This window comes from Zingiber officinale, chromosome 7A, assembly GCF_018446385.1.
Source record: "Zingiber officinale cultivar Zhangliang chromosome 7A, Zo_v1.1, whole genome shotgun sequence".
NCBI lineage: Eukaryota > Viridiplantae > Streptophyta > Magnoliopsida > Zingiberales > Zingiberaceae > Zingiber > Zingiber officinale.
The window spans coordinates 76,333,843-76,347,403 of NC_055998.1; positions in this window are offsets into that span (position 1 = coordinate 76,333,843).

The window sequence follows — 13,561 nt, forward strand, 5'->3', positions numbered from 1 at the left end:
ATTATTATTTTTTCCTTAAACACCGCTGAATTTACTCTATTGTTTTTTTCCTTGTCAATTAACTCCAAATTTAATTTATTAAATATGTATAAAATGTTGGTTAAAGTTTATCTTGTTGAATTTATTATACTGTATATTTATTTTTAGAGATGTAGATTGCGTCGAGCTACTCGTGATTGGGCCGGACTCGGTCTAACTTGACTTGACCGATTCGAAAAATAGCGGCTGGTTCTGCTTAATGAGTCGACGTGGCACTTCCCGTCGCCGTCAGATGAAGCGGCGTTTGAAGGCGGGAACGAACGGCGTGGAACGATTGCTGTTCCGCGTAACCATACGCACGTGAGGGGGAGTGGTAATTTCAGTAATTGACTGTGGAAGCGAGCCGTCTTGTTAATGACGTCACGCTTGGGAGCTAAAAACAAGTATTTAGCTAAAAAAAAGGGGAAAACACTATGATTTTAAAAATAAAAAATTGCAAGTTAAAGAGAAATGTCTTCATTATTTGTTTGATTTAAAAAGCTTAATTTTTCTTAAAATAAGTATTTGATAAATCTATTAAAATAGGTATTGTGTAATCATTTATGTTAATTATTCTATCTAAAAATTTTATCTTAAATTTTAAATAGAATAATTAAAAATCTCTATCAGCTATCCTATTTATTTTTTAAATTTAATATTTATAAATTATATTCTTCTAAATTTATCAAATGAATTTTATTTTTAAAATTTTATAAAGGAGAGAAAAAATAGTAAAATTGATATATGATATATAAAAAAATAAATATTTAAATTTAATAAAAGGAAATTTTTTATTATAAATTATACATTTTAGATAAATAAATGAATCTCTTAATCTATTAAAAAAATATTTCAGCGTCTTACGGTAGACACGACGAACGGCATGTTCTTTGTTAGTGTATCTAAAATTAAGAATTTATTATTTTAATTTTATCTTTAATAAAACGAGGGAAAATATCTTTAACTTCTGCTTAATCCGCCCGTTAATGATCAGTCTTGAATCCACCCCGTTAAGGTTGAGCCAAGCTCAGGAGCTCGAGTTTTATATCCTACCGCCCTACTTCCCCCAGTCCCACGCTGCGTCCCTCGATCGCCGCCTCCAACGACTCTTGGTCGGGTCCGACATCGTCGCCGGCACTTCCCTCTCTCTGCCCAATCAGTTCCTCTCCTCCCGGCCTCCGGCGCCGTCTTCCCTCTCCGATCTCCATCAGGATGTCCACTGGAGGCCCCCCTCGGCCGCTGCGGATTCTCGCTACCGCCGCCGGGTACTTCTTTGGGGGCTTGTTCACCCTCTCCCTGGCTTCTTCTGTGGCTATGCGATCCTTGCAGTCCTTCATGGAAGCTAAGAGAGTGAGTTCAACAAACCCGATCTCGTCATTTTTCCCTTTTAGGTTTACGTCGCCGCCTTCAAGTTTTTTGTTGCCCTTCAATTACTTGCAGAAGAAGGTGGCTCCGCCCTGTGCAGCTTGCCAAGGAAAAGGCTTCTACGGATGCAAACTATGCAAAGGGAGATCCACCATCGAGTGGTCTCCCCTGTACGATCCTATAGTTATCAACCCTTGTCTCTGCCCAACTTGTGAGGGAAACAAGTCGGTATTCTTTGATAGCTGCAATTTTTATTATTATTATTATTATTATTATTATTATTATTTGATATTTTGATCACTGGCATCAACATTCGTTGTTAAGTATAGTTACTAGGCAAATTTCATCTTTAACTCTCTCCTCTACAACTTTAAGACCTAATTACTCAAGGTAACTTTAAACTAGTGTGTAATGGTTCAGCTCTCTCTCTCTCTCTCTCACTGACGATTCCATGAACTTGTCTCTTGGCAGAATCCAGAGGTGCTTGAACTGTCTTGGGAAGGGTTATGTATGATAAATCATATGGTATGTTTTCCGTCTGATATTTTTTTCTTAATAGTTATTAGACACCTTTCTGAGTTCACTAAGGATGAAGAATCATGAACTTTAGCAAAGTAATTCTTGTCTGTAATCTGTAAGAGATGCATCGTTCATTACAAGTTGTAGCAATGATAAGTATAAAATGTTCTTGAAAATGGAGGCAGCTCGGAGGTGTATTTGGATTTGCATTAGCCTTGGCAGTTGTGCATTTTCATTGTTACTGGTTGAGTAATGAGTATTATAACTTGTCTAGGTTGCTAACCAAACTCAGTGCTGGTGTAGAAGTTGCATAGCGTAGCTTATTTCCTTATCTTTAGTCAAAACTTTATTGGCAAAATACATGGTTTCAGTTATGTAGAACCGTTATAGTGGTGCTAAAAATTATTTGGTAAGGAAGGAAGCTATGCCATATGGCCTTCGAAGGATCATTGCTCAGAGTACTATGTTATTATTATTCAATCTTGATTAGAAAATGAGGTCTAACTTTATCCAAGCATGATATAGTCATCACACGGTTTGAGAATTTAGTAGCTTCATCTGAATAAGAAAACTAGATTTTAACTGCTCTGTGCTGAAACCAAGAAAATTTCGAATATTTTGATCGACCAACCAAAATTGGACCTTTTAGTGGTTTGGACCTACACGACAAGTTGATCAAGTTCATTGCTCATTTCCCTAACTCAAACCTTAGGGTCCCTCCCCCACATGAGAAGAAACAAAGAGCCAGATAAGACTCATGATCAAGATTCAAGGGCCTTCACCTTTCTTGATGAACAGAGGAGATTTACAGTCATACAAATCAAAATTTGAGAAATGGAGAAATGGGGGTTGATACTTGGTTTTGTAATTTGAAACATTATCTAGGACTTTTGTCTATTTCACTCTGACCAGTAATTATTGGGACGACTTTGGCATTGTACCTTCTGTGCTGCATCAGTTGCACATGGTTGTTCTGAACACTTGATAAAAAAAATGAGGCCCTACAACTGTGTTTTCTGCTATTTTTTGCAAACTAAGTTATGTGTATGAACTTCGATCGCTTCCTCTATAAAAGGGTTTATTCAGCATGTTGTTAATGAAGGATGTACGATCACAACTAGGATGGCTCATCACTACCTTGTATCACATTTGTAAAACTCCGACTCAGCCATGCACTCATATTATCTGAAGTAGCTTTTGCTTATACACTGAATTTCAAGCATGCCGCGCCAAATCAATATATGTTGCTGCTTTCCTAGCAAGACATTAGCATCTACTGAGAGATCATTTTCTTTGTTTTTCTTGATTGCAGATGGAGCACAATTGTGATTTTGATCAGGTTTCTCTCATCGCGCTGGAGATTGAGAACAAGGTGCAAGAGGCCAGAGTTTTCTTGCTGCTACAACTTGAGCCAATGACCCAAGTTTTTTTCTCTGCGTCTGGTTATTATGCAAGGTCTCGACAATCGAAGTTTAGAAGTTGATTTCATCAACAGATGTTGCATTTACCAACTTTGTATTAGATCAAATGATAAAATGTCATTTCTTGCATATACTGTGTTTCATATCCTTTTGTTAGATTTCAGCATCGATTAACAGCTTCACTAATTGATGCTTATGTTATTACTTGGATGAATTTAGGACAGAGGAAAAGAACTTATTTGTCGATAGTTCCCATTTACTTGCAAGAGAAGAGAGAAGAGAAGGTAGAGGCTTAAATCCGTCCATTTTAACAATCTCATTTAAGGAAATGAAATGAGAAAATTTCCCCTCGGAACAAAAATGATGAACTAGTCCAGAGCTCCAATTCAACGATATCATTGAAGCCTAAACAGACCATCTTCTATTCCTATATAATCGTCCAAGGCAATTGGATAAACAGAGGAGAAGTAAGAACAAATAAAAAAGAAGGTTGGTTCGTCCAAGAGGCCTGGAAGGGATTTGTTACGTGGAAAATCTAAAAAAGGACTAGAAGGGATTTGGTAGTAGGAAAATCCAAACAAACATTGTAAGTTTTTGTTTAGTACAAATTTCTTATAGCAACGGTATCAGAGTTTTAGGAAAATTATTCAATCTTATATTTTTAATGTTTTTTGTAAATTTTAAAAGTATAGGAATATTCAATCTAAATTTTTATAAATTTCATAGAAATTTAGTGATATTCAAATTAAATTTTTATAGAATTTTAAAAAATCATATGTTATTAAAATTTACTTTTTAAAATTCTATAAAAATCTTTTGTATCCAACTTTCAATAATTTTCATGAATTGTACAAACTTTAAATCATCAATAAACTTAAAAAAATAAAATAAAAAATAATCTATTCATCCTTCACATTTCTATTGACTTTTAACTCAACACATCTCTCTTTTCGACCGTCGTCACCTTTCTTTTCTCTTTCTCCATTGATCCTGTCTGAAATCTCATAACTCATATCATCCACGATTCTGCTTCTTCCTTGCTCCTAGCTCGGCCTCCTCCACTGATGAATCTGAACTCTATCTGCACTCTCTTTTCGTTTCCTCGACTCTTCTTCAATCTCTTTTGTAGGCAGGTGAGCATTTATTGGGATTATACCGTTTGACTTTATTATCTTGGCTCGTCCGAAAGAAATCGTGGTGCTTTGTATTTCTTTTGAATTTGCTATTAGAAGCCTCTACTCTCGTCTGAGCATCAACTATGATGCGATGATAAAGGGGGCCCACTAAGTACGGGTCAAAGGACAGAGATAATAGCTAACGTAGAGGTCAAAATCAAGGAGGTCAAGAACCAATGGACCCACCGAAGGGGTGTCGGGCAGATCTCTCATGCAGTGGTCGATCGGGCATGAACCTCCCGACCGGCAAAGGGCTGGTCCGCCCCGTGCAACCAAGATCTGTAAGGGAATAGGTTGCTAAACATGCAAACGTGCAGCGAAAAAACCTATTTCCTCCAGAAGATCCACGCGAAGGGAAACGAAACTTATACTAAGTTAGATCTAAAGAGCATGAGATTATACCTTTGTAGCGTGCACTCGATCTCCCGACTGCTCGGATCTCAGCACGATCAAAGTGTCTGTGGCTCTTTCGGTATCCACACGAACAAATACTCCTCCGTTTGTCTTATAAACTCTCAAATATAGAGAAGAAAAATCACATATGGTTGTGCTAGCAACCAAGAGTGATTTCAGCCAAGGGAGGAAGAAGAAGAGAAAAGAGAATAAAGAAGTGAGGAAAAATGAGAGAAAAATGGTTTAAGTATTTTCATCTAATGAAAAACACTTAATGCTCATTAATCCCATTAATGAACCTTAATTAGTATTCACTCTTCATTAAGGACCATTTTGAAAACTCCTCCTTTCATATTCAATTTTGAAAATTGAATATTATGATTCATTGAATTTCGAAAATTTAATGAATACTCTCTCATTTCATATTCACTTAAGTCTAACTCAAGTTTAGCTCACTTGAGTCTAACTCAAGTCTAATTCACTCGAGTCTAACTCAAGTCTAATTCAATTGAGTCTTACTCAAGTCTAATTCAATCGAGTCTTACTCAATTAATTCTCATGCAATTCAAATTCAATGAATCACTATTTCATTAATTTGAATTGACTTCCTCGAGTCTAGTTTGAATTGGACTTGATCCAATAATTAGATCAAATTGAGTCTAACTCAATAAGTCCAATTCAGATTAGACTTAATCCAATTATTCATCATATGAATACATCTCCAAATATACTTGTTCTTTATATGTGACCCAATAGGTTCTCGTTGTTGGTGCAATATCCTTTAGGTCAAGGTTGACCTGGTTGACCAAGCTTGAGTCTTGGTTTGGGTTTTGATGTTTGACAATATATTGGGTTTAGATGATATGGACAATGCAGTCTGTTCATTCGGGGAGAGTTGATTCACGTGTTAGTCAATTCAAGAGATGTAAATGTTAGGACCAAAAGTAGCTAGAGGGTGAATCGTTCGCTCCGTATGCCGTTGCGTTGCTTGTTCCTTCAAAGATGTTGCAAAATAAATACGAAACCAACGCCATCAACTACGGTTGGTTTATTGGTATCCACCTCACAAGAGGTGACTAATCCAAGGATACACCAACACACACCCTCCACTAAATAAAACTCTCCTTTATGGTAACTACCAGAGAAGCCCTACAAGACTCAATACAAGAAGAGAGGGATACAAGAAATACAAGCACAAGCTTACAATGAGTATAAACCCTAACCCTAGCTTCTCTTCTTGGCTTTGATCCGCCTCTTGACTTGGAAAACTTCCAAGATCCTTCAAGAACTGGCGATCTGAGCTTTGTGAGTGCTGTGGAGGAGCTGGCGAGAAATCTGGAGTGAATCGGAGAAGAGATGCCAAGGAAATGAACGCCTGCGGCCTTTATCGACGCCATCGGTCGGATCCCGATCGATTCGAATGTTCCCAATCGATCGGGAGGCTTTGGATCGATCCACGGATCGATCCGAGGCGCCTCCTAAGCGCCGGATCGATCCACGGATCGATCCGGCCACAGCGTCCCAATCGATCCACCGATCGATTGGAACATCTGGATCGATCAACGGATCGATCCGAACATCTCAGATCGATCCACCGATCAATCCAGCTCTGGATCGATCCATCGATCGATCCAACATAGTTTTGCCCAAACCAAGTTCCAAGCCTCTCAAACCAACATCCGGTCAACCTTGACTGTTGGTACATCATGCCTAGCATCTGGTCACTCCTTTGACCTGCTAGGACTTCCCACCAAGTGTCGTCAATCCCTTTGACTCACTTAGACTTTTCTATTCATGCCAAGTATCGGTCACCCTTGACCTACTTGGACTTCCATCGATGTCCGGTCAATCCCTTTGACCTATCCGTATTTCAAGTATCCGGTCAATCCTTTGACCTACTTGGACTTCCCAACACGGATGTCCGATCATCCTTGATCCATCTGGATTTTCCTGCGGCTTCACTCACGGGACTTTCACCTAGCTTCACTCACTAGGGCTTTCACCGGCTTCACTCAACGGGACTTTCACCTAGCTTCACTCACTAGGGTTTTCACTCACTCACGGGACTTTCACCTAGCTTCACTCACTAGGGTTTTCCTTCTGCCTTCACCAGGACTCACTGCATCCAGGTCAACCTTGACCTACTTGACTCTTCTTCAATCAATTTCTTATTGTCAAACATCTAAACTCAAACCAAGACTCAGCTTGGTCACCCAGGTCAACCTTGACCTGAGGGATGTTGCACCAACAATCTCCCCCTTTTTGATGTTTGACAATACTTACAATACCACATGTAAGTTAGGCTAATCCTATAGCCTCAATCTTCATGCCACTAGGTAATGAACATATAAATTAAGCTCTTCATTCTCCCCCTACGAGGGCACACTCCCTCTAGGTAATGAAAGCCTAACTTACACCCATTCATAGGTCCTTTCATTCTCCCCCTATTGGCACACATCAACCCATCTTTGGGCACACATCAACCCATGCCCCAATTTTGGGTACACATCAACAAATTCATTTGTTGACGACTCTCCCCCTGAAGAGTTATTCATCATTGTTCACAACATCACTCGTTGTGATCAACACGATAATGAAGGTCTCATACCCTTCATTTATCCTTAACTTCTCCCTCAATGTAGACAAATACCCAACCTTGAGCATTATCTAACCACTTGAGTTCCCACTTGAAATAATGAGGATATCCACTCCCCATTTCAAGTTCAAAAGCTCATACATGAGCATTTTCTTTAAAGAAGGTTAACCACCTTCCAAGGTTCATGAAAAGTAATTTTTCATGTCTTTAAAGAGTCCCTCCCTCTAAAGACATGGTGGTGACTTCTGTCATTGCACCAACAATGACTTGGAATCCCTAAACCTTTAGGAAACCCAAATTTAGAAGTTTTGAGGTTCAAATACTAAAAATTTGAAACAAACCTCAACCTAAACTTCAATGAAGCCTTCCTTAACCAATCCATCCTTGTTTTCACATGAAAACACCCTTTGTATGTATACAAATGTATTTTAGGGGTTTGGAATGGTTACCTAGACTCAAAGAGGTTCAAAGATGCTGAAATCAAGCATTCCCAGCCAAAATCAGCAACTTGGATCGATTGGAGTTGGGTTCCCATCGATTGAACCTTTCTGAATCGATCCACTGATCGATTCAGACTACCTGATCGATCGGCTGATCGATCCAGAGAGCTTCTGCTCGCGGGAGACTTGCCTTCTGAATCGATCCACGGATCGATCGGAGCTCTGATAGTTGATGAAATTCCATTTCAGTCAACTTCAGAAACCCCTAGAAAATTCTACAAAAATCCAAAAATCATGAAATTTCGTGTAGACATTATTTAGGGCATACTTAATCATGGAAAAATAGCTTTCTATGAAAATACATCATATTTTCAAAGATTGACACAAACTTGAAAACTTGCAAAAACTTTAGTGTTTTTCTTCAAGTTTGTGTCTAACTATTCAATGGTGATTACTATCAAAAGATAGCCTTCACCAAAGTTTTCCAAAAACATTTTAAAAACATTTTCAAAACCAATATCCTATCATGTTCCTTGGGCATAATGCACATAACTTGTACATTAGCTTTCCCAATGATGGGAAAACACATAACTATGTGTTTTGATGAACCTAAAACTCAAAAGAATGCACTAAATCAACATCTTGAGTTTTGTTCATCTTCCTAACATCTCACTTGTATCTAATGTACACTAAAACACGGACAAGTCACCTTATAATCCTTGTGAGATGTGGGATTTTGATTTTTCCCTAATCTAGGGATCATGCATATCTATCTAGGCATTCTAGAGATATTAGACATCCACCTAGGATGTCACTTGTCAATAAGTGTCGTTAAATGTCATTCGTCCTTAATTACAAGGAATTAAACTTAATGCATGATTATGTTATGGCATACATCAAAAAAAAATAATTTTCAAAAGAAAATATCCTATTACTACATGATGTATGAATGTCATGACATGGTATTTTTGGATTTTTCATAATAAAACATGAATGCAAAACTAGACATGATGTCATGGCATATGATGGGCAAACAATCATGGCAAGATTTAGCATAAATAAAATATACCTAGATTAACTATCTAAGTATCCTTAAAGTCTTAGCTAAACTTACACCTTAAACCTAGATTGCCCTAAAGTGCTACAAGAGAATGCCAAAGCCTAAATTGGCATTTCTAATTTCCTTGATTTAATGTATGCCAATTGAAAATAAACATGTCCTCAAATGTTGGCATATTCCATTTTTCCTCAAGAGTGATTACATAAATCAAGGCCCGGATTGCCTTAAATTTCCAAGAGAATACCAAAATCCCAACTTGGTATTTCTCAAGGTTTTCCCAATTTGTGCCATTTTAAGATAAAATCAACTTTTCACCATTAGACACATTTTACTCTTTCAAGGAGTAATCAAAGATCCACTTCATTTTCAAAGGTTAACAAAAACCTTGAAAATGCTTCTTGAGTGTCAATTTCCTCAAAGTCAGGTTAACTACCCTTCTAATCGGAGTTGACACTCTCTAACCCATCTATGGGGTAGAGAAGATGCTCCTAGGAACCCAACACCTATTGGTGCTCCTTGGATGCTCTAGGTACTCACTAGGGATACCTTCCTAGTGACCTTGTTGGGCTTCTTAGAAGCCTTGGTCACAGTTTCTAGGTCAACTCTAGGGATAACCTCCCTTGTGACCTTGTTTGTGACTTTCTTAGACTTCTTAGAAGTCTTAGTCATATTTATTGCAAAAATACTCTTAGGGATGACTTCCCTAGTATTTTTGGCTTGACCACTAGACCTAGGGTTTGTTCCATAACTATATGGAACTCTATGGTAAGAGGGCACATCCTTCTTAGCCTTTGGTTTGTATCCCAAACCTCTATGGCCATTGGATGACTTTTGTACCCCTAAACCTAGGTTATGCTCATTTTGCCCTAATAGGATATTTTCCATCCTTTTTAGGGTCTTTTCCATTTTATCAAGTCTTGACCTCAAGACTTGATTTTCTATCACTAAGTCCTTAGTTTTAGATTTTTCATTTGATTCATGAGCATATTTGTTTTGGCTTGTATCTAAAATTTTTAGAGTTATTGCCCAAGTGTCTATCTACCTTCCTAACCTTAGGTTGGGTAGTTTTGGCATGTAGGGCCACATGTTTTTCCTTAAAGCCCTCATGCTTTCTATTCTTATGGTAAATTGCATTAAAATGATAAAAGTTAGAACTATCATGCTTTTCACCATAATGTAAGGGGGTAGGCTCAATAAATGTTACCTTCTTCTTGGAGGCTCCCACTTGACGAATGCCTCCTTGAGCCTTGACCATCTTCTTCCCCTTGGGGCATTGACTTCGGTAATGCCCTTTTTGATTGTAAGAGAAGCACACAATGTGCTCCTTGCTCTTCTTTGTTCCGGGGATGGTCTCCTTGAGCTTCTCCTTTCCTTTTTGTGCCATTTGACCCTTTTTCTTGGCCAATTTGGGGCACTTGCTCTTGTAGTGCCCATGTTCCCTACATTCAAAGCATATAATATGATTTTTATTATTAATTGAATTGTTTATACCTTCGCTTGTAGAGATGGCATCTTTTCCTTTGGATCCGGAGGTGGAAGCTTCCTCTTGATCGAACCTTGATTCCCCTCCATTTGATTTTTCTTGACTTGTGGAGGTAGAAGCTTCTTCATCCTCTTCTTCTCTTGACCCGGATGTAGAGGATTCTCCTACATCTTGATCCGGCGTCACCAAGGATTGCTCCCCCTCAATCCCAGAGGTGGAGGCTTCATCATCTTGAATATGAAACAAGGAGTATGCTCCCTCCTTGTTCCCTTCGTTGCATTCCCTTGAAGATGAAGCTTCTTCTTGAACTTCTTCTTCGGAGGTTGAGCATCTCTCAACCTTGGAGTCCTCCTCTTGATCTTGCTCCAAAGAGTCACCCTCTCCAGATTCTTCATGATCTTGTACAGTGGAGGGGATCTCTTCATGAAGCTTGGCCAATTTGCTCCATAATTCCTTAGCATCTTCAAATTCTCCAATTTTGCAAAGGATGGTGCTTGGCAATAAATTTACCAAGAGCTTGGTCACTTTATCATTTGCCTCGCACCTTTGGACTTGCTCTTTGCTCCACTTGCTCCTCTTGAGAACTTTGCCCTTTGAATTTCTTGGAGCCTCGAAGCCTTCCATTAGAGCAAATCATTGCTCTATCTCCATCATAAGAAAATTTTCAATTCTTGATTTCCAAGAATCAAAACTCGTGGATGAATATGGTGGAGCCACCCTTGTGTCAAATCCAAGTCCATCTTGGAATTGCATCTTGAAGTTGAGCTTGATAAAATCTTGAACTTGAAGAATTTTCTCCAACTTCTTCACCCCTCTAGCTTTTCATGTTATGCTTGACCCTTCCGGCGATGATTCCGGTGAAGAGCGGCCTCGCTCTAATACCACTTGTTAGGACCAAAAGTAGCTAGAGGGGGGGTGAATAGCTCGTCGCGTTCGCTCGTTGCTCGGCGTTGCTTGTTCCTTCAAATACAAGGAAACAATCACACAACGCTAACACGGTTGGTTTACTTGGTATCCACCTCACAAGAGGTGACTAATCCAAGGATCCACACCAACACACACACCCTCCACTAAATAAAACTCTCCTTTATGGTAACTACCAAGGGCGGAGAAGCCCTACAAGACTCAATACAAGAAGAGAGGGAAAGGATACAAGAAATACAAGCTTACAAGCTTACAATGAGTATAAACCCTAACCCTAGCTTCTCTTCTTGGCTTTGATCCGCCTCTTGACTTGGAAAACTTCCAAGATCCTTCAAGAACTGGCGTGTGGCGAGTGATCTGGAGTGAATCGGAGAAGAGATGCCGAAGGAAATGAATGCTGCGCCAACGGTCGGATCCCGATCGATTCGAATGTTCCCAATCGATCGGGAGGCTTTGGATCGATCACCGGATCGATCCAAAGCTCCGATCGATCCACGGATCGATCGGAATGTCGGATCGCCCCAATCGATCCACCGATCGATTGGAACATCTGGATCGATCCACGGATCGATCCGAGGCTCGCTTATGAGAAGCTGGATCGATCCACGATCAATCCGGCTCCGGATCGATCGATCGATCCGGCTCTGAATCGATCCAGATCGATCCAACACTTTTGCCCAAAACCAAGTTCCAAGCCTCTCAAACCAACATCCGGTCAACCTTGACTGTTGGTACATCATGCCTAGCATCGGTCACTCCTTTGACCTGCTAGGACTTCCCACCAAGTGTCGTCAATCCCTTTGACCCACTTAGACTTTTCTATTCATGCCAAGTATCGGTCACCCTTGACCTACTTGGACTTCCATCGATGTCTGATCCTTCCTATCAGATTTCCTCGTGCCAAGTATCCGTCAATCCTTTGACCTACTTGGACTTCCCAACACGGATGTCCGATCATCCTTGATCCATCTGGATTTTCCTGCCCGGCTTCACTCACCAAGACTTTCACACCTAGCTTCACTCCGGCTTCACTCAACGGGACTTTCACCTAGCTTCACTCACTAGGGTTTCACTGGTTTCACTCACGGGACTTTCACCTAGCTTCACTCACTGGGGTCTGGCTTCACTCATGTATCGGTCAACCTTGACCTACTTGACTCTTCTTCAATCAATTTCTTATTGTCAAACATCTAAACTCAAACCAAGACTCTTGGTCACCGGGTCAACCTTGACACAGGGATGTGCACCAGTGTGAGAGTCAAGTAAGTCAATGTAGATAATGACCAAATATGATTCAAAAGCTAGGCTGAGTAGACAGTCCAACACAAGTGTGAGCTTGGCAAAGGAGAAAGTCCTGGTGAGTGAAGCCAGACAATTGGGAAGTCCTGGTGAGAAGCTAGGCACGGAAAATCCAGATGGTTCAAGGATGACAGGACATCTTGTGAAAGTCTAAGTGGGTCATGGAGGACCATACTTGGTGAAAGTTGACCGAACTCTTAGCGGTCGTAAGTCCAATAGGGAGTTGGCATGGAACTAGAAGGTTCGGACGTAGTAAACTCCGAAGACCATAACTTTTGACTCGGATATCGGAATGAGGTGATCTTGGATGCGAAACGAAGCTAATTTCAAGCTATACACAGATTTCTGCTTCCCAATCGATTGGCTGATCGATTGGGGGGTTCAATCGATCAGTGGATCGATTGGTTGACGCGAATTCATGTAGAAATGGGCTGAATCGATTGGGTAATCGATTGAAACTTCCCCAATCGATCGGTCGATCGATTGGGAGAGTTTCTGAGCGAACAGTAAGCTTTTGAATCGATAAATTGATCGATTGAAGCCTCCAATCGATCGGGCGATCGATTGAAGCCTCCAATCGATCGAGCGATCGATTGGAGCGCTGGAAATCGCTCGAGAAGCCTTGAATCGATCGGGCAATCGATTCAAGGCGATTCCAGAGAGCACAGAGGCACTCTGGATCGATCGGTCGATCGATCCAAAGCCTCCCCAATCGATTGGGAGCAATCCAATCGATTGGGATTCGACCGTTGGCACAAACATAGACATTGGCGAGCGTTTTCTTCAACAAAGCTTCCTCTCTTCTCCACAGACGAACACATAACTTCTCCACAACGATCTTTACTTCCTCACCGCCAGTTCTTGAAGA